This window comes from Manduca sexta, chromosome 23 (genome assembly GCF_014839805.1).
Source record: "Manduca sexta isolate Smith_Timp_Sample1 chromosome 23, JHU_Msex_v1.0, whole genome shotgun sequence".
In the NCBI taxonomy this organism is placed as follows: domain Eukaryota; kingdom Metazoa; phylum Arthropoda; class Insecta; order Lepidoptera; family Sphingidae; genus Manduca; species Manduca sexta.
The window spans coordinates 10394239-10419578 of record NC_051137.1 but is presented as its reverse complement, the minus strand read 5'-3'; the positions used below and the strand labels follow the sequence as shown (position 1 = coordinate 10419578).

Sequence of the window (25340 nt, the reverse complement as noted above, 5' to 3'; positions counted from 1 at the left end):
AGTGTAATACGCATTAGGAATGACTATAACATTTCCAAATGATTAAATTGAACAGGTTAAATTAACCTATACAAAGATATCGACATATAATTAAAGTAAAGTAGTGCGACCCAAAATAGCCCGGTTCCTAACAACGCCCACTATTTATGTTGCAATTTACTCATATGTTTTTCTTTATCATGAAACGATTTTATGCAAATTTTGAAATTTGTGGGCCATCAATATTCGCATTACTTTATATTTCACGAAATAAAATACTGTATATATACCTTTTCCCGATAGAAAAAAACTGATCCAATAAACCATAACTTGCAAATTTTTTGAGCCAAAACCAAAACCTTTACCAATTGTCATATTTACAATATTAGTAGGATTTAAAAACATGATACAGAGTCATCGAAGCAAAGTGGTAATTGGGATATCTATGATATGAGCCCATGACGTTAAGCACCTACCTTACTTTGTAGCAACAATGTTACTTAGGGAAGTAAGACACGCTTTTATTGCTTATTAACGCAATCTACTTTTGACAAATCTATCGCGGTAATATACTCTATAGCGGTGAGTGTGTACTTTCTCTGCCTATCGCTTCAAGAATAAAATCTTACTATGTTATTAATATTATAAATGCGTAGGTTTGTGAAAATGTTTGGATGTTTAGATATTTGTTAGAAGTAAGCGTATAAACAGCAGAATGGATTTGGTCGAAATTTGGTACACGGGTAGACCCCGTTCTGAATTAACACAAAGGCTACTTTTTATTCCGATTATAATTTGATTTTTTATCCCTATTGTGATTTAATAACTTATGTAGCGGGAAAGGCTTTTAACGCAGGCGAAGCCGCGAGCAACACCGAGTATAACGATAAATCATAAGACGTATTTTAAAACTAATACACAATATTTTACCTGAAACCCACTCAATTATTATTTAAAACAACCAAATAAGTACTTTTTAATTTGGTCACATAATACACTAATAGAGTAGTTATAATTAACTCGGGTATTGTGAACATTCCCCAACATGCATAATGTAGTGTCTTTGAGTTAATTCATGACGTAATACAGCCAGATATTGCGTAATCAAACGGATGTACAATACAAGGAATGTTCTCTATGGGACACTATTCTGTTATACGCGACATCCAATTTTAAAAAAGCTGTCACGTCATTTCATATCTGTACATTCCCCTGTACGGGTAAAGAAAAACCGATTTATAAAGGCTCACGGTACACTCGTAAAGTGATCCACGCAGTCGCAGCCGGGTGTTCAAACTCTCTGCATCCATTGTGCGCGATTGTCACAAAACGAGGCTTGATGTAATATTAACAAAACAAAATATTTGCATGTCTCTATGTCGAATGGAAAGGAAAATAGAAAATGCTGGTAAAATATGGTGCCGCAAAACAATATCGGGTTTTCGTTCCTTTTTCATTTATTTTTATACGAAAGTTATGAAAATTGGTTATGGAAACGAAATAAATAAGTTCCGCGTATATTTTTCGAGTGTATTTAGTTATTATGGATTTTTGCATAATGTATTTATTGACACTTTTTGTTTACGCAATACTTGATTGACTATAATATTTAAATATACGCATTTTTTTATTGAAATTAAATTAGAAACGTTAGCCCGTTCTTAATAACAATATCATGATTCTTATTTTTTAGAAGCTTTAAAATGCAGTTACTATTTATTAAACATAAACAGTCGAAAACCTTTAATCTTTCAGGTCACCATTTAAACCTATACACATTATTTAAATACATAGTGATTAAGTAATAAATGCGCGCTAAATTTAGGTCACACCATCAGAGCGGGCTGTAGCCGAATTACCCTATGGGGATGGTATTGGGGCGAGCGCGGGGGTGAGGGACGGGACTTCATGGCGTCAGGGGGAGGAGGGCGCGGGAATGTAATATCAGTAGAGTGGTGATATTGCGGTTTCTAACTCGCGCTAACATGCCATAGAGACGCATATTGATAATCAACTAATGAACTTATTGTGTGTATTGGTGGGAGTAAATTCTTTTGTATATTAGTATTGTAGTGTATGTTCTTGTTTTTTTGTACTGTGGCTACCTTTTGTTTGCAAATGAAATGATAAGTAGTTATACAAAGTAATACTGAACTATAATTGACCTCCATAATACTTTACAATAATTTTAAACACTGCAATTACGTTAAACGATTGTCTAGATATTTCATCTTATTAATTAAGTTACGTTTCAGTATGTTAATGATAATAAATATTACAATATAGATCTGATATCAAATTAAAAGTAATCTTGCTATGCCCATAATCTATCGGAGTAGCTGTTATTCTTTCACACAAGGAATAAAGAATTATCCAGCACTTTCAAATATAAAATTTATAACAAGAATGACGTCTCTATTCCTGTCTATTACCTTGCCGTTACTAATGCCAAGTGGGTCGGGTTGCAGTGCGCGCGGGCATACGCTCCGAAGGACTATTGCGGAGATTCCATCCCTATAATAACTTAATTGTTATGAAATATATTAAATATACACACATCTTTATGGCCACAGGGGTAGGCACAGAATAGAGATCCAACTAGTGCAATTCATTTTCACTGTGCTTATTCCGTCTCATGAAATGAAAGCGGGCCAGCCTGTCGCGCACAAATTCAAGCCTTTGGGTGAGACTGAGGAAAAAACAACGCTAATTCTACTGTAAATATATTCATAAATATTAATCTTCATTTTCTTTAAAACCTACAAATTAATTAGTTTACCGTTATCCTTATATGATCTCATATCATGTTATATTATGGTTATGTGATAATAATGATATGCAACTAAAAATAAACGTGAGCAAACTAATAAAATAAAATGTGTCATACTCAGTTGTCATGATTTCATCAATATTGAGAAAGATGGTTGTGTAGATTTGATCATTTTCTATTTAGTAATATTGAAAAGGATCTAAGATGATGGTTTAAAAATGTATCTAAATACTTACATTTCAAGTGTTAAAACATTTGTTTGAAGGTATCGACTGTCAAGATAACGATATTTGAATGTGTTACGAAAAATGTAGGCTTAAACTGACCTAAATATGAAGTTTTTAAGATTAAAAATACTTTTGAACATAAGGATGAATACAGACGAGTTAAGTACAATTTGTTGTACGAGTCTTCAACAGTCTCATTAGCCTGTTCCTCCACAACCTCTACACAGCAAACAAAAGAAACTTGAGACTCCAAATTTGTAGTTTTTAGTCTTGAGATTTGTTTAATTTTTTATTCAACACGAGAACATGAGGAGCGCTTGTGTTTTGTAGAACGGATGGAGATGTTTTCATGATACCAAGTTTTGACGATAGTGTATTATGCTTAGTTTACTAACACGTAGTAGTTAAAACGTTGGCTGATAGTAGGATATATTTTATATCCGCCCGGATAGCGACCACCGTACACAAGGTGTTAAAACCGGCCATAGTGACCCACGTAAGTGCGTTTCGGGATCAGCCTGTGTATATCCGGTTCGAACAGGCCGGCATAATTGTGTAGACTGTCAAGGGGAAATCATCTCTTGTCAGTCGACATTCAATTAGACCCCACTCCACTTACCATCAGGTGCTGTGGGGTCAGGATGCCATGCCCATATGAAAAAAACTACTTTCGTCCTCTCAGGATCTGTTATAAAAGTACTGAGTAAAAATAGTAATCACATGATGACTGAAAAATTACGGATCACAGATATACCTATTTTTCTATGAATATCAAAGTCATAGTCACTTATTCCACAGATGATTCATTGCCAGCACCATAGATTGTTTCTCACAAATTTATACTAAAATGTCAAGATGGTCTACATTAACGTTGAAATGTTATTTCTATAAGCTAAGATTTACAAGAAGGTTTAGTTGTGTAATAAACGGATAGTTGATATTGCAAATCCTTTCCAACGCTTATTAAGCAGAACTGATGACTAGTACACGAATCACTCTTGGACACTTCAAAAGGCCGTGATATCATTTCGGTAAGCCGCATCATAAACGTCAAGCATCCATATTTGTTGAATAATGATCGGACGTTTACTTTCGTTAATAGTCACGACTTCATTGAATTTATATCAGTGGCTTTTGACGACTTGAAACAACAACAAAAGATTACATTTTAATATTCATAAACGTCAGTTACGAAATGAATGGATCGCGTAACTGGATATCCACCGGTTTAAACGATAAAAGCTGCGTACAATTGCCTCGATTTTGTTCTCTTTTATTCTAAGTTTTATTATTTTAAAGTATTTTAATTAAAACTGACATTGTTTTGAGGAAGAAGATTATGACAAGCCGCCAGCTTGACGCAGACAAAAAGATTTTGCGGAATCCGTTTCGTTTTAGCGCAGGGTTGGGGAAAGGGTCAGATATTATTCAAGTTTCATTTAAGCGTTTTAAAATTTTTAACCACGCTAAATTGTCATAACTTCGAAAGAATTAATGCTTTCCTTCAGATAGATAAATATCCTCCAGCAATTTAAAACAAAATAATAAATGAAAATTACGTTATTGTCTGAGTTATTTTTATGACTTAATAAAATTATTTTATTTGCATATTCCGGTATGCTGAAAGATATTTACATATGATCACGGGCCATAAGATTGCCCAATATTATATCCTAGAGCTTGGATATATTTAAACGCAACCTACGGGAATTCACAGAAATGGCTCATAGATGTATTGAAATCAATTGTTAAGATTAACAATTAACGTCTTAGTCTGTATAACATCGCATTAGTATTCTAACTGTTATGGTGTTATATATGTATAAATAATAAAAATATATATATACATATGTACATTTATTTCTATGCATAGTAAACGTCTGTTTTCTGAGTTCGTTAACCGACTAATTTATATGTGTACTAATGTCCAAATGAACTAATAAAATATAATTGAAGCGTGAAACATTGGTCATGCATATCAACCCTGCAACATCCAACACTTCCGCGTCTGACAACCGCTCGGCATTGTTCTCTTTAGCCGAGCAACGAATCTATCCATTTCAATGCAGGGTTAAGTTTCTTTCCAAATTATTGTTTACATCTCGGGTTTCAACCACATTTAAATATGTAATTAAGTGATGTACAAATTAAGACGTCGGCGTTAGTAATTGTCCTGGGGATGGCTTAATTTCGCTTTCGGCCCGTGAAGTTATTAGTCCGGTAAAAGTAATAACAGGGGTGAAGAGTAAGTAGTGTCCGTGGCCACCCCCGCCCCCAGGAGTATGGCACACAGGCTCGTTTCGCAAGATCATTGTTATTTATCTCGGTGCCTCCCCGCTTTTATTCGGTCCCCGTCCGAGTTAGTTTATTTGTCTTCGGTATCTGAGGGTACATTAACGTATTTTTCTTCTCTATTAGGGAGACGGTCGTCGGCTCACCTACAAACTTTGCACCGGAATCCGCGAAATCCGAGCCGGCGTTTGTTTACTTGTTTTTTATTCTCGAGATAAGTCAAATAAAAGTTGACGATTGATTGTATTGTAGGAGAGGTCGTAATCACAAGCAACGGAGGAAGTTTCGGTGCGTTAAGCCGAGAGTTAGTATAGTTTACGGGCGGGCCATGAATGCGACTGGAGCGGACAAAACAGCCCAAAACAGCCCAACTTCGATACGGTAGTTATGGCGCGGCGATTAATATTTTTATGAGTGCACGTTGAACTGTGAATGTGCGGCTGTTAACTTTTATTTACGCGTATAAACACGGTGCGCGGTACACACCGCAGAACGATTTCTTTACAACACACGCTGAATCACGCCGTAATAAATAGTTACACTATTTTAAGACGTCCTTCGCACGATTTCAGAGCGCCCGTTAACATGACTGGAAATTACCCGCGCCGATATTAACCCAGAATTCGCTCCATTTGTATAATACATTTTTTGAGAGCGACTTTTATTTAATGAGCGCCGCCGTTCTCGCTATCCGTGTATTTGCCTATCTCACTAAACCGTAACAAAAGACGCCGACTTAATGATAGAGACTGGAGTAGGTGAATTTAGCACAAAAGCTCCATTAGCGGTGTGGTTGTTTTAAAATTAAATTATCTCAGGCAATAGCAGGCTCGAGAGTTACGAGCAAATTGCTAGAAAGAATAAATCCATTCTCGCGGATCGGTTGCATGAAAATTGCAACAGCGGGCAATAGCGGCGCGCCAGCGAAGCGAACAATTATAACGAGACGGTATAAATCAGAATGAGTTGTGGCATGTTATTAGGGCTATTCCACCACGAAATAGGAAGACGAAAGCGAGCCCGATGAAACTCGTAAACTCCACGGCCAAAACGAGATGTTCTGATTATTATTTAAGATATTTTTTCTTACAACACACTTTTATGTATTCCTGTACTTGTATCTCTTACTAACTTTTGCTTGTAAGGCCGTCTGTGTGAAAGTATGGGTATAACCATTTTCACTTGAACTACATGGGCTATATACAGAAGCGTATTACAGGCAGGTGAAGGTGTATTCATTTTTCTTAACTGAAATTAGTTTAAAACTTCGGTTTTATAATTCTATCATTGAAAGGAATTAGAGACATTAAATTGATCCGCCGGGAATTAAAAAAAAATATTTATACTCAAAATTAAAAACAATAAAAAAACCTGTACGTAATCCGTTATGGTGAGATTCATTAAAGAAATGTGTTGCAGAGCTCGTCAAAAATATATATTTACAAATCCGTAAGTAATCAATGAAGTGAACAACTTTTAATATATGGAAATTAATCGAGTATATTAACTTATTTAAAGCGTTAAAGTATATTTGTTGGATAAACATTATTTAATACCTCAAATTAATAAGTCAGTGCAGTTTCATGCCTATTCTAGATATAATTGTTACTGTTTGTAGGTAGTCGCTTAACACCACGCGAACGATTTACTCGTCATACTTTTGTAATAAAAATACAACATAGTCATATAACGAAACGTCGGAGGTTGACTAATTTACAATAAACTATGAAATAACATTCTATGTACAAATTCCATCTATTCGATTTTCAAAACGGTCCAACAGAATCATCCCGCGACGGTTAAAGAAACCAGGTTTCCGAATACAAATAGATGCTTACGAGCACTTACCTTTTCGCAAATTATCTCCTGGCAACGCAGAAATGGAACCTGCAAACAAAATTTTGTAGATGGCTTATTTGGTTTTTGTACGAGGGAAATCTTATCGATACAATATTGGATACGATTATTATCATCGATATATCGAATTAAGTTCGAGTACTTTTCATAAAAGATCAAAGTATTTGTTCAGGAAATGGGAAGGTAAGTAAATTGCCGTTTATAAAATATTGATATTGGGACTAACATTATTAAAATGACAAGAGTTTATACAGTTACATTTGATCGTTTCGTGATATGTCATATGGAAGAAAATATTTATTAGAATTTTACTTGCATTCATATTACAAGACGAAATGATATTATGAGATTTACATAGGCCTCTCAGTTATATGTTTATTTTAATTGTACTAATATTAAACGGTTTTTGTTTACAGTAAATATTTTTGAGCGAGATAATAATTTGTGTTAAAAATAAAGCATATGACAAAAGCTAATTGCTATTAAAAACAACTCTACCATTTGCGTAACTAACACAATGAAAGGGCACAACGTCATTTTTAATTCTATGACAACTTGCTTACAATATGAATCAAAAATCTAACTCCATATATTTGCGTGAGGTATTCGTATAAATCCAGTCGAACCTGCACATTTATTCTGTATAGAAAACTACAAAATAGCTCTACCAACTTAAGTAAAATCTTGTACGGCAATCCATGCGTCGGGCAAAGTCGAAGGCACTCGCATTCGCTCCAGGAAGAATTTAATTTAATTGATCATTTACATATTTCTATTTAAACCGATCTGTTCTGTACATATTACGTATTTAAAGCGGGATTCAACGCGTTAGCGTATGGCAGTGGTTTAAATATAATATGTATGGACTTTATAATATAATGAATATGAAACAAATTATTTTTAATGAGATGAACAGGTACATTGTTTATAAAGAATTTTATAATCAGTGGTATACCACAGGTATACCTGAAGCCTCTTTGCTTTGATAATACACATGAAATTAGAACAATGAAAAAACCTAGTGTTTAATATACTTAAAAGAGACTTAATTTAATAAAATTAAGGAAATTATAAAAGTAAATGTACGTATTTTTCCCAGAGTTATGATTAGTACAAATGAACCAGATACGTTCAAAATGTAGACAAAAATTCAAACAACAATTCTTTAAAGGCTGAATAATAAATTGAAGATATTCCATGTGTACTACGCCACAATGTTTTTAAGTTCAAGTGACCTGCATTATTTCGACTACTATTTATAAAATATATGAATATAATTTACTATTATTGTTTTCACTGGACAACAAAGGTAAGCCACTAAAATACGTATGATAATTATTTCTTTTGAAAACCTTTCATAGTTTTGATTCAAAAATGTTGATCGTATTAGATATGGCTGATAACGTAATAATAACAAAACTGAAAACAATATTAATATCGTTGCGCACAAAGCAATAAAACAATACCCTTCTTATTGCAACATTTGTACGCTAGTTTACGAAACCATAAAATATGATAAGCATCAGGCAATGAGATTCAGACGGTATCCTATTTATTTGTATTTACGAGCAAATCGAGCCTTGACCCGGAGTCCGCCCGAGACTGCCTACCGACTATGTCAGGAAAACAACTTTTGTCAGATAAACACGGCTCACTTCTTTTGTCGTGTCATTGCCATGATTTACTGCTAAATGAAATTGAAGGCTTATTTTGTGAGCCAATTACGGTCAGAATTCGGCAATGTAGCGGTCATAGTAACAGAAGTTGGTAAATGTCCGTGAGGCAGTGGTGGAAGTGTGGTACGACGCACGCGGCGCAGAGTACAGAGCGCGGAGGCTTGGATGCGGGCGTATTGATGGTTGCCGGCCGGCGGTAAACAACGTTCACTCGAGCGGCAGCTGCTTGCCTCGCCTGCACCCGACGCGCAATATCCCTCTTACAAAATAAAGGAATTCTCCGCGACAATCGTTCGCCTTCCTTACCCTCAGCCGAGAAATACAAACGCACGCCTCCGAATGACTTTACAAAAATTTGCATGGCACCAGCTTTTTTTCTCTATATTTTCACGTTCAGAAAAGCAATTTTTGTACGTCGCCCGCGATACGAAACGCGGGAAATTGCACTCGTTCCTCGGTGAGCGGGGAGAACAGTGGGAATGGAGTGGCACAGAGTATTGTCTAGTTCAGAGGCGACCGATTGCTTTTGGTTTGGACAGCTTTAGCTAGGCTCCATTGGCTGGCGCTATTTGGGTATTTAAGACGTTTATTTTTTGCGTTCCGCAAAACCGTTTTATAATTTTGTACATTTATTTACTGTTTGTGTACATTGACTAGAGTTTAATATTAAAGTATAAACGCAATACGCAATTTCAAAGATTTTGCTGCTTTTATAACATTAAACGTAATTATTTATGTTGATAAAATTGGTATTGTAAAATGTGTACGGTGATACGAGCGAAAAATAAAAAAGTATTAAAAGTCGACGGCAGCGAAACCGCTGGGAAAGCTATTTAAAAATGTTGCAGTTTTTTCATCAAATAAACTCGAATGACGCTAAAAGAGACATTCATGGCATACAGTTCATCATTTCACAAGTTACAAAAAGAAAACATGAGCATTATAAAGACGGATAACAATTAATAAATTCTATGTTATATTAACAATTATAATATTAGTAACACAATATCATATTTCAACAATAATAAGTCCTGACGATACCTAGTCACTTGATGTTGAATAACGTGATTCATTTAGAAACAGAATGGGTATTCAAAAGGAAATTAAAGCTGAATAGTGTTATCTATCGAATTCTGGGAAAAAGTTCCTGTGCAGTTAGTTTACTCCCCCACGCCGTCAGATTAAATTAGAGAGACATCCCGACCACCGGGTCTCTGTATAGCAAATTATTTTGATTACGCGCCGTTGGACACCAAACTAACTGCTAATTAGTTTATAAAACCATCTAAACTCTCTTTTTCATTGTAAGCAGAAAGTGCAGTATTCTGCATCAAATAAACAAGTTTTGTTGGACCGTTTTAGGTAATTGTTCCATGTTGTACAAACAATTGCGATAGCCAAAACTTATTCTCTCTTATTGTCGATACAATATTGTATTTTATTATATCAATTGTTTATGAACAAACTTGATAGTAATGGAACTGGTTCAAATAAGACATCTTGAAAAGATGCATCGTTTTTTAAATCGAATTCTTTAATTAAAGTTTCAAACACATTTAAAAACTTATTTATTCAAACTGGATTTTGTCTAGCTCGTAGTGATGTTCACATAAGTCGTCTTTAGATGTTTTGTTTAATAACAAAGACAACTGTTATAACTACATTATCGAGTTGGCTTCTGTAAAGCCGCGTCGAATGGCCGTCATGTATCTAGTCCTTTACAAACGTTTCATTCATGACTAACGCATTGTATGGTTGTATGCTTAGATGTTTAAGAGCTCAATAAACATAATTTGATGCCTTTTGTTTGATGTTAGTTATCGTTATCTATTTAGCCAAGTATAATACTTTGTATAGTACATTTTATTTTACTTAAAAATGTTAGATGAGTATTGATATAAATTACAACGTTGAAGTAATTGCACTGTGGGTGTACAACAGTTTATCAAAATAATAATGAACGAGCGCTTGATACACGGCCAGGTATAGTTTTAATGAAACTTTATAAGACTCTCTCAGCAGGACAATTTGTCCTGTTTTTAATTTCATTGCGGCCGAACAGTGAACGCCTTAGGCATGTAAGTTATATGAACCTATTTCAATGAGATAGTTTATTAAACTTTACTGATAAATACTTTGGTAAGTACAGTTAATAAAAATAATTTTAATAAAAAATTAAACTGCCTTCAAAAACCACTCAAAACCAAAAAATAATTTCACATAACAAGTATATATTGGATACCAATTTTGGAGTCGGTGCCTAATTAAAATTGCTAGTTAGCTATATTTGTTGCATAGTCCATCTATGAGCTAAATTTCTTTCAAATCAATTAAAAGGAGTAGGTTCGTGTGTACTACAACATACACAGTGAAAGGTGTAATACCAAGCACATGTATGGTGTTTCATCTTTTTATTTTCTCTTTTTTCGAGGCAGGGAGTGTAATACACCCACATTTGACCTGCTATATGTAACAGGGGAAGAATTTGGGTAGTGTACAGTTCACAAATTTAAATATTTCCTTAATAGCTTCCATTTGCTGTGCTGCGGCGATGTGTTTATCTCCGGTGACGATCTGACTTGCTGACTTTGTACGCTGGCAGAACTTTGTTTTCGTATATTCGTTAATGTATTTATCTAGCTTAACTAGCAATTTTAATTAGGCACCGACTCCAAAATTGGTATCCAATATATACTTGTTATGTGATATTATTTTTTGGTTTTGAGTGGTTTTTGAAGGCGGTTTAATTTTTGTTAAAATTATTTTTATTTTTTTGCTTTTTGTGTTAGTAAAAAGTAGACCGTCTCAATGGCATAGTTGTGTTTCGCTCACGATACGACTATCGCGCTGAGGAGTTACACCTCTGAGTACCACTGAAAAGGGGAAAAGGTGTAATGCTATATATATGTATGTAAGAAGTAGATTCAAGCAAACCTAACGCAAAAACACAACTGATATATTTGGCTCGCAGTACAACTATCGCGCTGTGGTGTAACACCTCTGCCTACCCCTGAAAAGGGGAAAAGGTGTGATGCTATATATATGTATGTATGTAAGAAGTAGAGTCAACTAAACCCAACGCAAAAACACAACTAATGTGTTTCGCACGCAGTACGATTATCGCGATGAAATGTTACGCCTCTGCCTACCCCTGACACGGGAAAAAGATGTTATGCTATATGTATAAGTATGTGAGAAGTACAGTCAACCAAACTCAATGCAAAAACATAACTAAATAAATACGTCACAGGAAAGCTAAATTCGCGATTTCGTTTTCTTGGACGACATAATTATTCTAGTTTTTTTAATTTTAAAACCAAACTACCGAAGCGATCTTGAAAAAAAATTTATGGGACCAATCTGGAGAGAAATTCTTTCGAATAAAAAAAGAATTTTCCAAATCAGTTCATAAGTGAGCGAGTTCTGAGGTAACAAACATACAAAAAAATTCACGTCGAATTGATAACCTCCTCCGTTTTTTGAAGTCGGTTAAAAATTGATTTATCAGAACGTGAACGCCAAAACTATTTTTTGTGCAGTAAAGGAGGAAGTACGTCACTTTATGTTATTACTTGTCAGAATTGAGCACGCACAATATTGAATAATCTTTGAAACGCGAAAATTATCTATTTCAGAATAAAAGGAGGTGACAAGATGAGCGAGGTTGGTAAACTATTTTACATATATTTTCTGATATACAATAGTCCGGCACTGACATCGCCGACCCATTCGTACTGTTGACAAAAACTGTACATTGCAGCGCCACTACTACGAAATGAACATTTACATAACTAAATAAATATTCGATATCAACATTTAAATGTAAATAAACGCTATGTTCAATATCCGGATATATTCCTGTATGTATTTCCAAACGAAATGACCTAAACCGATTGAATTTTATTGCGTAATTCCCAATGCCACAAGCGGACAGCTGATTTCCGAAACGTCTCGAATATTCCCTGTATTGAAGATACCTCGACTCGTTAATTTAGAATGACAGTGTTAAATGGCTCGTTATATTTTGTTTACTTTAGCAAGTAATTATAACAAATAGGTGGCCGTATAAATCTCACGCAGAAAATGATTACAAGGCCTCATCTCGGTCGACGTAAATCTATTATAAGATATGCGTATGAATTTCTACATAGAAAAATGTATTAATGCGCGGTAATATCATTTTATTTATTAAATTTTCCTAATAAAGTAGGTAATTCGTGCGTAAATAAGATCATTTGGATTGCAGAATACTAGAGAAAATGTAAATTAAAATGCTATCAACTAACTTACTATTGTTATTAAAATAAGTATGCTGGTGGTAGGATATATTTTGTATCCGCCCGGATAACGACAACCGTACACAAAGCGTTAAAACCCGACATAGTGCCCCACGTAAATGTATCGCGTTTCAATATCAGCCTGTGTATATTCGGTTCCAACAGGCCGGCATAACTGTATCAACTGTCGAGGGGTAATCATCTCCCGTCAGCCGACATTCTATTGGACTCCACTCCACTTACCATCAAGTACGGTGGGGCCACTGTGCCGTGCCCTTACAAAAAAAACTACCGGTTAATTCTCCATTCAATCACATTATCAATAGTACGAAAACATTATCAATATTATTTACTTTTTAGGAATTTGTTTCACCGAAACTAACAGCTTTTACAAAATAAGACATTTGTCAATTGAAGAGCTACTTTAAGTATATAAATATTGTGATTATTTTTCATCAACTTTATTAACAGTTCGTCAGCCGAGCGCTGTGAGCTTGGTTAATCTTACTAATAGTAGGTGATGATTTACGACCGACGAGCCGCTAATGTTTTAGACACCTGTTAATGCTGTCTATATTAAATGCACTTATTTTCCGTCTATTCTTGTAAAAACATATAAATCTGTTCATACTTTTCATTAGATGAATGAGTATGTCTAACAGTTATGGTGTTATATTAAGATGGATGGAATTAAATTATTTGTCAGAGTATTGCTTTATTCGAAGCGGCGACAGCCTAGTTGGGTGTGGAACGGACTGCCAAGAAGAATGTCCGCAGGTTCAAATCCCAAGGGCACACACCTCTGACTTTGCTAAAATCATGTGTGTATTCTTTGTGAATTTATCGTTTGCTTTAACGGTGAAGGAAAACATCGTGAGGAAACCTGTACATCTCAGAAGTTCTCTATAGGAATTTCGAAGGTGTGTGAAGTCTATCAATCCGCACTAGGCCAGCGTGATGGACTAAGGCCTAATCCCTCTCAGTAGTAGAGGAGGCCCGTGCTCAGCAGTAGGCAAGTATATAATACAGGGCTGATATTATTATTATTATTGCTGTATTGAATACTATATTATAACATTATATTCTTTCCAAGCATACGGTTATCTTTAAATTCGACGGAGAAGTGAGGTTTAACTTATATTTTATGCGATTCAATGTTATTTTGTGGCAATTTATTAAGCTTATACATTTTTCAAATATTTTCGGAGCCATCTCATAGGTTCCATTAATTTTAATGATGGATGTCAAATGTGCCCGAAGTTTATGTTGTAAATCAATCAAGACGAAGTCACGCTCGCTGTACCTACTTCATTTACTTTTATTATTTTTTTTGTCGTAAATTAATTTCGTTAAAGAAAACACAGCTTGGTCTCATTATTTACAGTGACGGATTATAAAAAATCGTTTCATAATTTACTATCAAATATTGAAGTTTGTAATTCAATGAATATAAACACTGGATCTGCTAGGAATTCCATCAGTTAATACCTCCTTTCTCAAATAAAAAGAAATATAATTGAGCCTGATATTATTATAATTTAGCTTCATTAGTGAAATAATTTTCTGAATCCGATTATTAATTCCGGAGATTACCTCCTATATCAACACTTTCAAAATCATCCTGTTTATAATATCACTATACCTATTTAAAACGTAATCTGCACGACATAATACTAAACGATAGGACACGTAAGCAATTTCTAGTTATTTGCAGTAATGAAAATTCATGAAATATCGGATACGTCCAAGATAAATAACTCCGTTCACGAAGTTTCAAGAAAGTACTTCCAGTATGTTTCCTCGGGCATGAAACATAAACTTTTGTAGATACTTATTCAGAAGCGACGTAAAAATATTTTTACCGTAATCAAGGGCATGCAACAAAATACACTCAGAGACTAGAACCTTCTTAAGGCGGCTGTAAAAGCACAAATTGGGCACTTCATATTATTCGTTGTAAGAACATACGACTCAAGTATGGTTAAGGCCTCGTAATAAGACGACAAGGGAGACTACAAATCATAATAAATTCGGCGAACTTATTAAGTCAGCCGCCGACAAACAATGGAGCGAGTTATTGGCGATCTACCCCCGTATTATCTAGCCTCGCCCCCCGCACACCCGCCTCTCAAATGCCTCCCTTTTGGCCCAACAAGTGGAACAATCTCCATTTTATCGGAAAAAGCTCAGGGTATCAACAACACATCAATTAACGGGAAGTTAACAACAATATTGACATTGCTGCAAGAAACTAAACTGTACTAACTCAACATATACTGACTGCCTTAATGTTTACTATTCAATTAACTATACGCGTAAATTATAAAGTCAATATAATTAGCATATATTAGTATATATCGTTTATAGAAAGTATACAATGTAAAACGTATAAAAAATATTGCGTATAAAAATAATAAATTTAAAAGAGGAACTAAATATAACGAGAATAGTGTTAAAAGTGAGGACGGTGTGGTGTCGTGTTATAATTAAAACATATTAGTAAGTTAACGATGTAAATATTTTCGGAGATAATTAAGTTTGCGAGTTTATCGAACACGTGGGTTTTATAAAGTTATGAATAATTGCTACGGAAGCTTTTGGAAAATATACGAACAAAATTCTATCTTTACGAGGAATGTAGTTAACGCGAAATATATTTTAATTTGATATTGATAACATTTTCGAACAACTTTTTTGTTTTTGGAAAATACAGCGTATCATTATTAAATATAGGTGGGTTTTTCAATTTATTTGGTACGACTAATCAATCATTTATATTGAAATTAGGTGTTACTCACGGTGTCTTTGTCTAACAAATATCTGAACACTTTCAAGAGTCGCATTCTTTATATTAGTAAAAGAAAAATAAGATTAAACGCTTTAGCTGTATTTTCTTTGTTTAAGTTACTACGAATGAACTGATTACTAAGTAAATCTAACAAACTGCCAATCTTCAATGTATTATTCAAAATTTCCAAGAAACTCTTGTCGTCTATAATAACTAGGATCGATATAAAGCAATCGTGACGGATCCACAAACCGCGCCGAACGTAATGGTTGACACCTACGCTATGACGCAAGCATCAGTTTCCGCGTTCCAATATTAATGGAATAACCCAATATATCCGTAAAAGATTAAAAACAGAAGGGCACAAAGATAAAAGGGTTGAGGAATACATTGAATCCATGCAAACTTCCAACCTATGAAGCTCTTATTATCAATTGAACACAAGGACAAAATACAGCAGTCCGAGGCATGAAACTTCTTTGTTGAAGCCTTTATTCAGAATGTCGCCAATTGACCTGTCCATTGTAATTAAAATTTCTTTCAGATAGTCGTTGACAAAGGGTTAAAGTTGAGACGACGTAATTAGAAAATAAGTATGCATGCAGTTGCGAAGCTGAACGAACATGAGCGTGTATTGCTCTCTGGACAATCAAAACATCGTGTAGCGTATTAACGTTATGATCTAACGCTTGACACATACTCATACGAAGCTAGTACGTACTAAACTGTTAACAAAGTGGACCTCTGCCAATATATAAACATACTGCTTGCTAAACGGCCCGTACCATAATTTATTAATAAATGGCATACAACTAATATATTTCTGTTAGCCGCTTTGGCTTATATTAGATAATATTAATAACATTCAATGCCGCAGATTTCAGAGCAATAATAATTAGTTGAATTTCTAAATTATGCATAATGAAGTCCAACTGACGTGTCATTAAATATTTGGTAGCAAATCTCAATGATATCTATTATTATTAATTAGACCGACGCTAAGTGCTTGTAATAATAATTAATCTTGGTGCAACAAGAATTTGAGTGCAAGGCGCTCAGATTACGCTCTAATTAATTAATGTGTCGACCGAATTATTATAACATATTCTTCAGCGACCGAAGCCGGCTAGCGAGCAACGAAACCTAAAAGCTAATACACTATATTCGAGATAAAAATCTAATATCTTTATAGATATTGGTTCGAAACCAAACAAAAGGAAAATGTCAAAACAAATAATGTCGAAGACGCCGAAGGGGCGTAAGTGTAATATCTCGGAAACAAGAACAAACCATTAAAACTAAGCGAACGAAAACGGATTCAATCTAACAAAATAGCGGCAATTACAATCCCAAACTATATGCCGTGTGGGGTAACAGTCACACTCGGATAACATATAAATAGAAGGTTCCGTCCAACAATACTACTCGACCAATAATAGTCGAAATATCGTTCAATAATTGGACACGAACGGCCGAAAACTGTAGGGCAAACAATAATGGTCGAAGACAGACCGGGCACGTACACTGACTCGCAGAATTAATCAGTTAGTCACACTTGCGTCGAACTAAGGAAGAGTCGATTAGGAGGGTACCTTGAGGATTATTGAGACATTGGCGGCGGCATCCCAGCTGCGGCCGACCAACTTGCCGATATTGCTGCCGCGGCCGCCCTGGCCCCAACTTGTTTTCAACTGCCCAAGAATTTCCACTTCCAACGTGAAACTCTGCCGTTCGATCATACTTATTGAAAAAGGGTGCTCGTTTTCTCTTAATGTTATATGTTTTGATATTAGGATATTTTGGAATGATGCCATAAAATCGTTTTTATTGCTCATGAAAAGAATTATTCGCCGATGAAAAACATATTCATTTTGTTTTTACAAAGTTGCCAGTTTGATTCTATAAAGTTTATTTATGCCTTTAGTTTGTCTCTATAAAGCATACAATTTATATTCACGCGTATTAATAATATGCGCGGACAGGAACTAGTATAATGTTATTTCTCTTTGTTCAAATAGAAAATAAAACGTTTTTATATGCGCCACACAAACGCTGGTTTAATTAATAGTTCGTTATCTTTTACATAACGATATTATTTAGTTATAAGCCCAATCGCGTTCTGAATAAAGTCGGGACGCGATGCCGTTCATGATTCGAAATGTACTTTATTCTCAACGCTTTAAATCTACGTAAGTGTTGTTATAAGTTGGATTAACATTTATAACAAACTGTTAATATACATGAGATTAATAGAAAAAAACAAACACATTCTTCTAAAAACCATTTTATAACATTATTTATAACTTTATATTACAACATAAGAATTAAGTTACTTAGTTGGCATAGACAATATTATTATAATAATTGTGATATTAACTATTTTAAAAAGGAATATTAGCTACTGAACAACAAATAATTTTAGAAGCGATCTCAAAAATAGCGCTACCTACCTAAAATATCAATATCTATCATTTACTTAAAGTTATGATATCTTTAAGATACATATATCCGGTTCCAAAAGGCCGGCAAAATTTTGTCGACAGCCGATGAGTAATTATTACTCGTCAGTCGCCATTCTATTGGATCCCACTTAACTTACCATCAGGTACAGTGAGGTCACATTAACATGCTCTTAAAAAAAAGTTCTCTAGAATAAAAAAATGTTTCCAAATATGAATTACAATTTGTGCAACTGAACCACGTCACAAAGCCTTGGATTGCCATAAAACGGCCACGGGTCGACAGAAGACTAATGCACAAAGGTTCGTCTGCCATGCTGATTGTACAAAACAGATTGCGTTCGCTCCTTGCGAAGCGTCTGGCATAACAATCGCACAGGTGAATATGATCGATTTGCTTTATTTGACAATTTGCGTTTAATTATACTGTTTGTTATGTAAAATAGAGTCGTACTTTGGTTTTGTTTGTAAATTCATTTACACAGAAATTTTATATTAAATATTGACATAATTTTGTATGTTTAATTAATATCAAACATTTTCTGTGAAGAATAAAAGCGAATGAATTATAAAGAATTCAAACAGTATTTTCTAACAACAGTTTTTAATGGAAAAATCTGATTTATTCCATTAAATGCAAAGTTCACGTCATCCAATCTACAGCGTGCAAATACAATGTTTTTTGCGTGACCGATATGGCCATAATATTTTATGACCATAACAGAGTGACAAGTGAATATCGAATACACGTCCTGCATAGGCCAGACGGCTTTGACTGTCAATCACAGAACGTTGATTGGATTTCGATATTGGCACCAATGTTGGCGTCACGTCACGTACTTGGTCTCTTACGAGGCTTAGTAAAAATGATTATAAATATATTAAGCATAAAGTATAATTTAAAGAAACACTAAAAATATAATTTTAATACAATGAGTAGAATATGATAAGAGGTTTTTTTGTTGTAGCGTTTTATAAATATTTTCATCATACGGAATCCAAATTCCGAATTCAAATTTTTCTACATTTTTTTCTAAACACCAAACTGTGGTCCAAATAAAAATGTTATTATTTAAATATAACAGATTATACCAAAATGTCGCCGTCTAGTTCAGGATCTAAATATTAATATACAAAATTGCAACTTCTTAACTACAGTACTTAAATTTTTGTTAGGAAACTTTTACAGAGTTTTCCACTAGTTATATAATAATGCATATAAGCGCAGTTTTAAATTTTCAACCTTATGTAAAATGTATGTTCGCAATTTTTAACTAGTAGCAATAACCTCACAGAGGATTAAAGTTCTAACATCGACATTTAACTGAAAAACTTTCAAAGAGATTTGTTGTGGTTTTGAATTTAATTAATCTGGCAACTTAAAAATACTATGCACATAATAAACAACGTAAAATATTTATTTACAAAATATTTGTGAGGGAATTTTATATTAATTCTTCTTTTAAATAAATAACAAATGCCCTGGACAATCGAACTCAAGGATATCACTTTTCACAACAAACAAGCCTTTATTATAAACAAATGACATCTATATAAAATAAACGCCAAGTATAACAGGTTATAATTCGTCATCATCATCATCATCACCGTCATCATCATCATCATTATCATCATAATCACTATCATCATCATCACCATCATCATCATCAGTCGCAAGGTGTCCACTGCTGAATATGGGCCTCCCCCAAAATCTTCCAGGTCGACCTATTGGAAGCGGCCTGCATCCAACTTCTAATTAGCTATATTTTAATTTCCAATTCAATAATAAAAAATACTTTCCTTGGCTTTTGTTCTGCCTTTAATTTGGATCATGCGAATTATGCATGGAGAGCCAACTTAGTCTTCCTATAAAGTAAGCTAATCCCTTAGGAAATCTACAAATGCCTGGTGTGAAGGCTTTGTGTAAATTTTATCCCGCCACGTAACAATACATTTGAGAGTAAAATGTCCATATATTCTGATAAATTCAAATCAGACTGTAATAAAACGTAGGATATTTAACCTCTTCTTTTTCTTTGTATTAAAATAAACGCAAACTTTGTTTTTTTGCTATTAAAACAGTTTGTAACCCCACTATGGATTGATGCATTTAAATTTCAAACTATCCATCGACAAATTCAAATTTAACATTAGCAGTTCATGCATTATCAAAGATATCGAACAGAAGTCTGCAGCATGAAATATTGAAGCAGCCACCGCTATCAATAACGAAGAACCGATACTAAGTGCTGCAGACGTTACAAGCTCAACGTGTTAATATACCGAACAGCTACTTTAAAGATAATGCTGGTGCGCCAATATTTTCATTATCAGCTCCCTGTCTGAAGCTAGCTTGCACTTAGTACAGAGTTATTTTTAGTTTAATAAGGCTAATCATGAAAATGCACCGATAAGTGGTTACTCCGACTAAAGTGTGTTGGGGATTTGCGTGACAAAAGTTTTTAGAAATTCTTTTTGTTAAAGAAAATAGTTGGCATCCTGTGATTGTAAAGAAAGGTAGTTGTAATATTTTGATGTTTGTTACGAAATGCAAAATCGTACATAGGAGAAAACGAAAAGGGAAATAATTGAGCCATATATAAACTACTTATATCTTAGAAAAGTGTTTATTTTTTCTAGAAAAGGATGTTTCTGTTTAGGAACTTCGAGTTAAGTCAGTCACTATGGTCAGTATAAGATGCAGTAATATTTATTACATAATACTCCGCACCAAAGTCCATGTTACATTTCAGAAATTTCAATACAATCAGAACACTAGTTCAGCAGTTAACAGCAAACAGTCGGGCTGTATCCGTCTAAAGTCTAGACAGACAAACTCGCTTTCCCATTTACAATATTAATACAGATTGTTTTCGCATTGGACTTAATAAACAGAATTAACACTAGACCACTGCTGTCTTCAAAGTCATATAAACTGTTGTTTGTCTTCAGTCTCAGCGGTAATGTGTTGGCTGAGTGCAAACGTTATTTGTAATGAAAATTAATTGAGAAGTGTCTCTTACGACTGTACATTGTATGATCAATTTGAAAGGACATTAAAAATACTACCAATATTCAAATATTGTTCATTGTACATGTTATTTTTTAGTATAAACTGTTTAAATAAATGTTTAGAATGATTGTTTGTAACACAGCTGACTGTTTGTAATTTCTTATATTTCCCATTTCTCGATATAGTAATACAAAAGTCATGTTTCCAGAAATAAGTGTCAAAGTTATGTAATTACTGTCTAATATTAAGAAAACTGTAGTATTTAATTATGACTGCAAATTGTAAGATATTGCAAGAAAATGGATATGCGTCAACCATCGATATATAGCACCCATGGTTACCTAACTCAAAAAATACGATATGTGGGAAACAAATTAAAAGATTAGAAAACAATATAGAAGGCAATGAATTGGGCGGTCACTGAAAGTGGGAATCTCTGTTTTAATAATTTTATCTTTTTCTAGTTATAGAGCACGCTTAAGAAGGTCGTTTTTTAACAATATTATAAAATATATAAAATTTGAGAAAGGTCACTTTAGTTTTAAGAGTGCGATATATGTATGATACGCCAATGGTGTCAACGCATATAATATATATCTATACTATGGGACATCGCTAATTGGCTCATAAAGTGTATGTTTCTAGAAACATTGAAGGAGTATGTGATTACTTACGCATTAATAGATATTATATGAGTTCTAAGAACGTATTGCAATAAGAGAATTATTAAGCGTATAGATATTTTAATACTAACAGCAGACCTTATTTATATGTATTTTTAATTGACAATTAATCTAGTGAATGATTTGTTTGTAAGCTCAAAATTATTAATCATCAGATAAAAGTGAAACAACAATTTATGACTGGAATAAATACTATATTGAAACAATTGAATTATTTTATTCATATAAGATAATTTTTGTGTATGTTTTATTTTATACAGGGTCATTTTGACATTGCGTTACTAAATGAAACCACATACTCGTCTTCACCTTAGCTGACATTGTGCCAAAAATCATCCATTAACAACGAATATTTTCACAAAAAATCCTGGTATTAGTTTTCTGATTTTTTTCTCATTTTGTATTTTAATGCGAATATGGCGTATGCGTGAGTGTATTTCTGACTGAAAGTATGATGTTGATGCTGCGAGGAATTATCTTATAGCGCGTAAAATTAAAATTACTTCTTATTAATATTTATTTTATTTGAAACTTACATGTTTTTTATTTTACATCTACGGCTCAAGTAACTTATTTGTAAGTGTTATTTCCAAGTAGATAAGTATGTGGTTTCATTTAATAACGCAGTGTCAAAATGACTTTGTATACGCGCAAAAACGGCGGTTATATTGAAATTATAATATGTAATATTATTAGGAATAAAGTGACTTGTACACTGGTTAAGAACATTGGTAAAAGTCAATATTATCAGGTCAAATAAGCCAAAACGTTTTTCAAGAACAGTCAAAAATCCTAAAATTTACTTAACATTCATTGTGTCAACACTTGAAGATCGTTGATAACTATTTAAACTTGCAAGACGTATATTAATTTGAGTCAATTAAGAAAGCATGCGGAAGGGCTCTGTACGTAAATGGTTGATTAATTAGCACCGTCGCGTTGACCGAATCAGAGCAAGCACATTGTGCTGCAGCAGAAAACATCCGAGTGTGAGCTGAGACCCGGTCACAATTACTGATGTATTATTTATAAGACGGCAAAGAGGGAGCCTCGTCCGGGTAAAGGAATTGATTTCTGCATAATTTAACAACGAAAACACCTCACAGACTTCTCTAGTACTAAAAACAAAACATTCGTTTGTATTTTACTACTTTCGTCTGAATAAATACATTTTTTATGTTCACAGACCTCTCGCAAAATGAAGAAGCCGAGCACAGACTCATTTACAAGCCGAGTAATTTCTAAATATTACCTCATCCGTTTATTAATTAAAATTTTATTTTGCGTTTATGAATAATGAAGAATTAATTCCCTTTGACAGTCCATACCTAATATTTTATTCAAAAGAACGGTTCGTTAACATAATAATTAAATGTGCCTTATGAATATAAAGTCTTAATCAAAGTCCCGCAAATAGCATAACTTTTCCTAGTATCCAACTCGATACACATTACGCATATTAATTAGTCGCTTCTGAAAGGGATGCCAGTCTGCCAAGAAAATAGACGTGTTCATTTTAATTCAAATCATTGTAACAGTTTACGAGTTTATCTGAATGCGGGAATAATGCGATCTGGTTGGTGAGTTTTAATAACTTGGACCTGTTAAGTGTAGGACAAATCAGCTGCGGGTGCGCTTTGTTTAGCGTATCCGAGTCATATTCCTGTAGGTAATTAACCGTTGTTATAAATTAGAATAGCGGCGCGGTATAGCGCGGCGGTCCGGCGGTCCAACGGTGCGGCGCTCGACGGGCCTCATTGCGGATGCGACGCACGGCTCACCCGCCCAAAGGATGCGGCGACCAAACATTGTCACTGCACCACAACTCCAGCTGTGTTCGCTAGTTAGTGCCCGCACGAAACACTATGTGTTGAAATATTGCCGTTGTTAAGTCGACTAAGGAGTTTGGGACTTCATCGATAAATTACGTACGAACTGCCGTCGATTGTACGTAACTTAATAACTTGTTAAGGTGGTGAGATCACTTTTAGACACGTGTCAATTTAAAAATAAGTTATTTGTCATGGTTTCTTATATGCTGCTTTAAATAAACATTTCTTCCGTAATTAATCTCCACCACTTCTAAAATAAATAGTATTTTACGAATTTGTACAGTATCGATAAAAATTAGACGAATAGTAAAGATGAAAGTAGGTTATGCCTATAATTATAAAATTAATATAATTAAAGTTTATATTACTCGTTCAAGACTATTATCATCATTCCGTTGATGTTCTGTAATAATTACCTATACCAAGTTTCATGTTTGACTATAAAACTACAATCGTAATATAATATAAACAGTACTTCGTAACATAAATCTAATTATTATTTTATTAAATAATAAAACATCAGTTAAAAAAGTTGATTACTTCGTTATAAAAACTACGCACATACTTCATTTGCAAGAACTCGTTAACTCTCGCATTCGGATTCAATAACGTTCGAATTAAAACAATTATTCCGATGCCTTAACAGGCTAATAAAATTATCATGCAACTCTATCACCGGCGCGAGCTAAACTCAAAGTGGTGATACAAAACATATTGCAAATGCACATCGTGTGAGTATATGTAGTGGTGGCTTGAGGTAATCGCTCCGCGCTCACGTATCTGATGGAGTTTCCGAGCTTCTAAACTAGTTGGACTGTTGTCGGAAACTTTCGACGATGCTCGGTGCAAGGTGCATGTTCCAACCTGTCTCGATAAGGAACATCATTCGACCTTAAATCCTAACACGTATCTCGTTCTCTAGCCTAGGCAACATCTTTTTACCGTGATAAATGTCTGCTCCGCGATAATCCTTTAACAAAATAGTAAAGCTATCACAATTCACGAGAAATTATGACGGGCGTGGAACATTTTACTGCCAAGCAGAAAGTGAAATAATGACAGATGTCAATGTGACAAGGCGCCATTAATTGAAGGCGAGCATTTGAGTCAGGCGGTGAAGTCGCGAGTCGCGAGACACTTATTCTAATTCCCGTCACGGCACGGTGTGAACTTGTCGCGGGGGAGAGAAGGTGTCGCATGATGAGAGCGCCAACGTTCCGAGCGTTGTCGAGGCCATGAGACTTATGAGGATTACGGGAAAATGTGTATTCGATGACATTTTTTGGGGCCGTAGAAAAAGATGAAATATAAGGAATTCTAAACGTGACCAGAATATCGAATAAAGCGTCACCTATTACCGGTCTACGCGTTCTTTTCGCGGTCGGGCGGACGAGTGCCGATGAAACCGACCGTGACGTTCCATTCCAGATATAAAAATGTAAGTATGAAAAAGCTTTGTTAAACGCGTCTCGGCTTCGGCGAAGTGG

General features: G+C 34.4%; 1 protein-coding gene across 3 annotated transcripts in view; it reads right to left on the bottom strand.

The window, feature by feature from the left end:
* The window catches only part of LOC115440977 (protein muscleblind), a 253444-nt gene that overhangs the window by 153609 nt on the left and 74495 nt on the right, over window positions 1–25340 (bottom strand). For all 3 annotated transcript variants that reach the window (XM_037441982.1, XM_037441980.1, XM_037441983.1), the window contains one exon: window positions 7117–7155. The gene's annotated coding sequence lies outside the window, so the exon portion shown is untranslated. The remainder of the gene's footprint in view (window positions 1–7116; window positions 7156–25340) is intronic.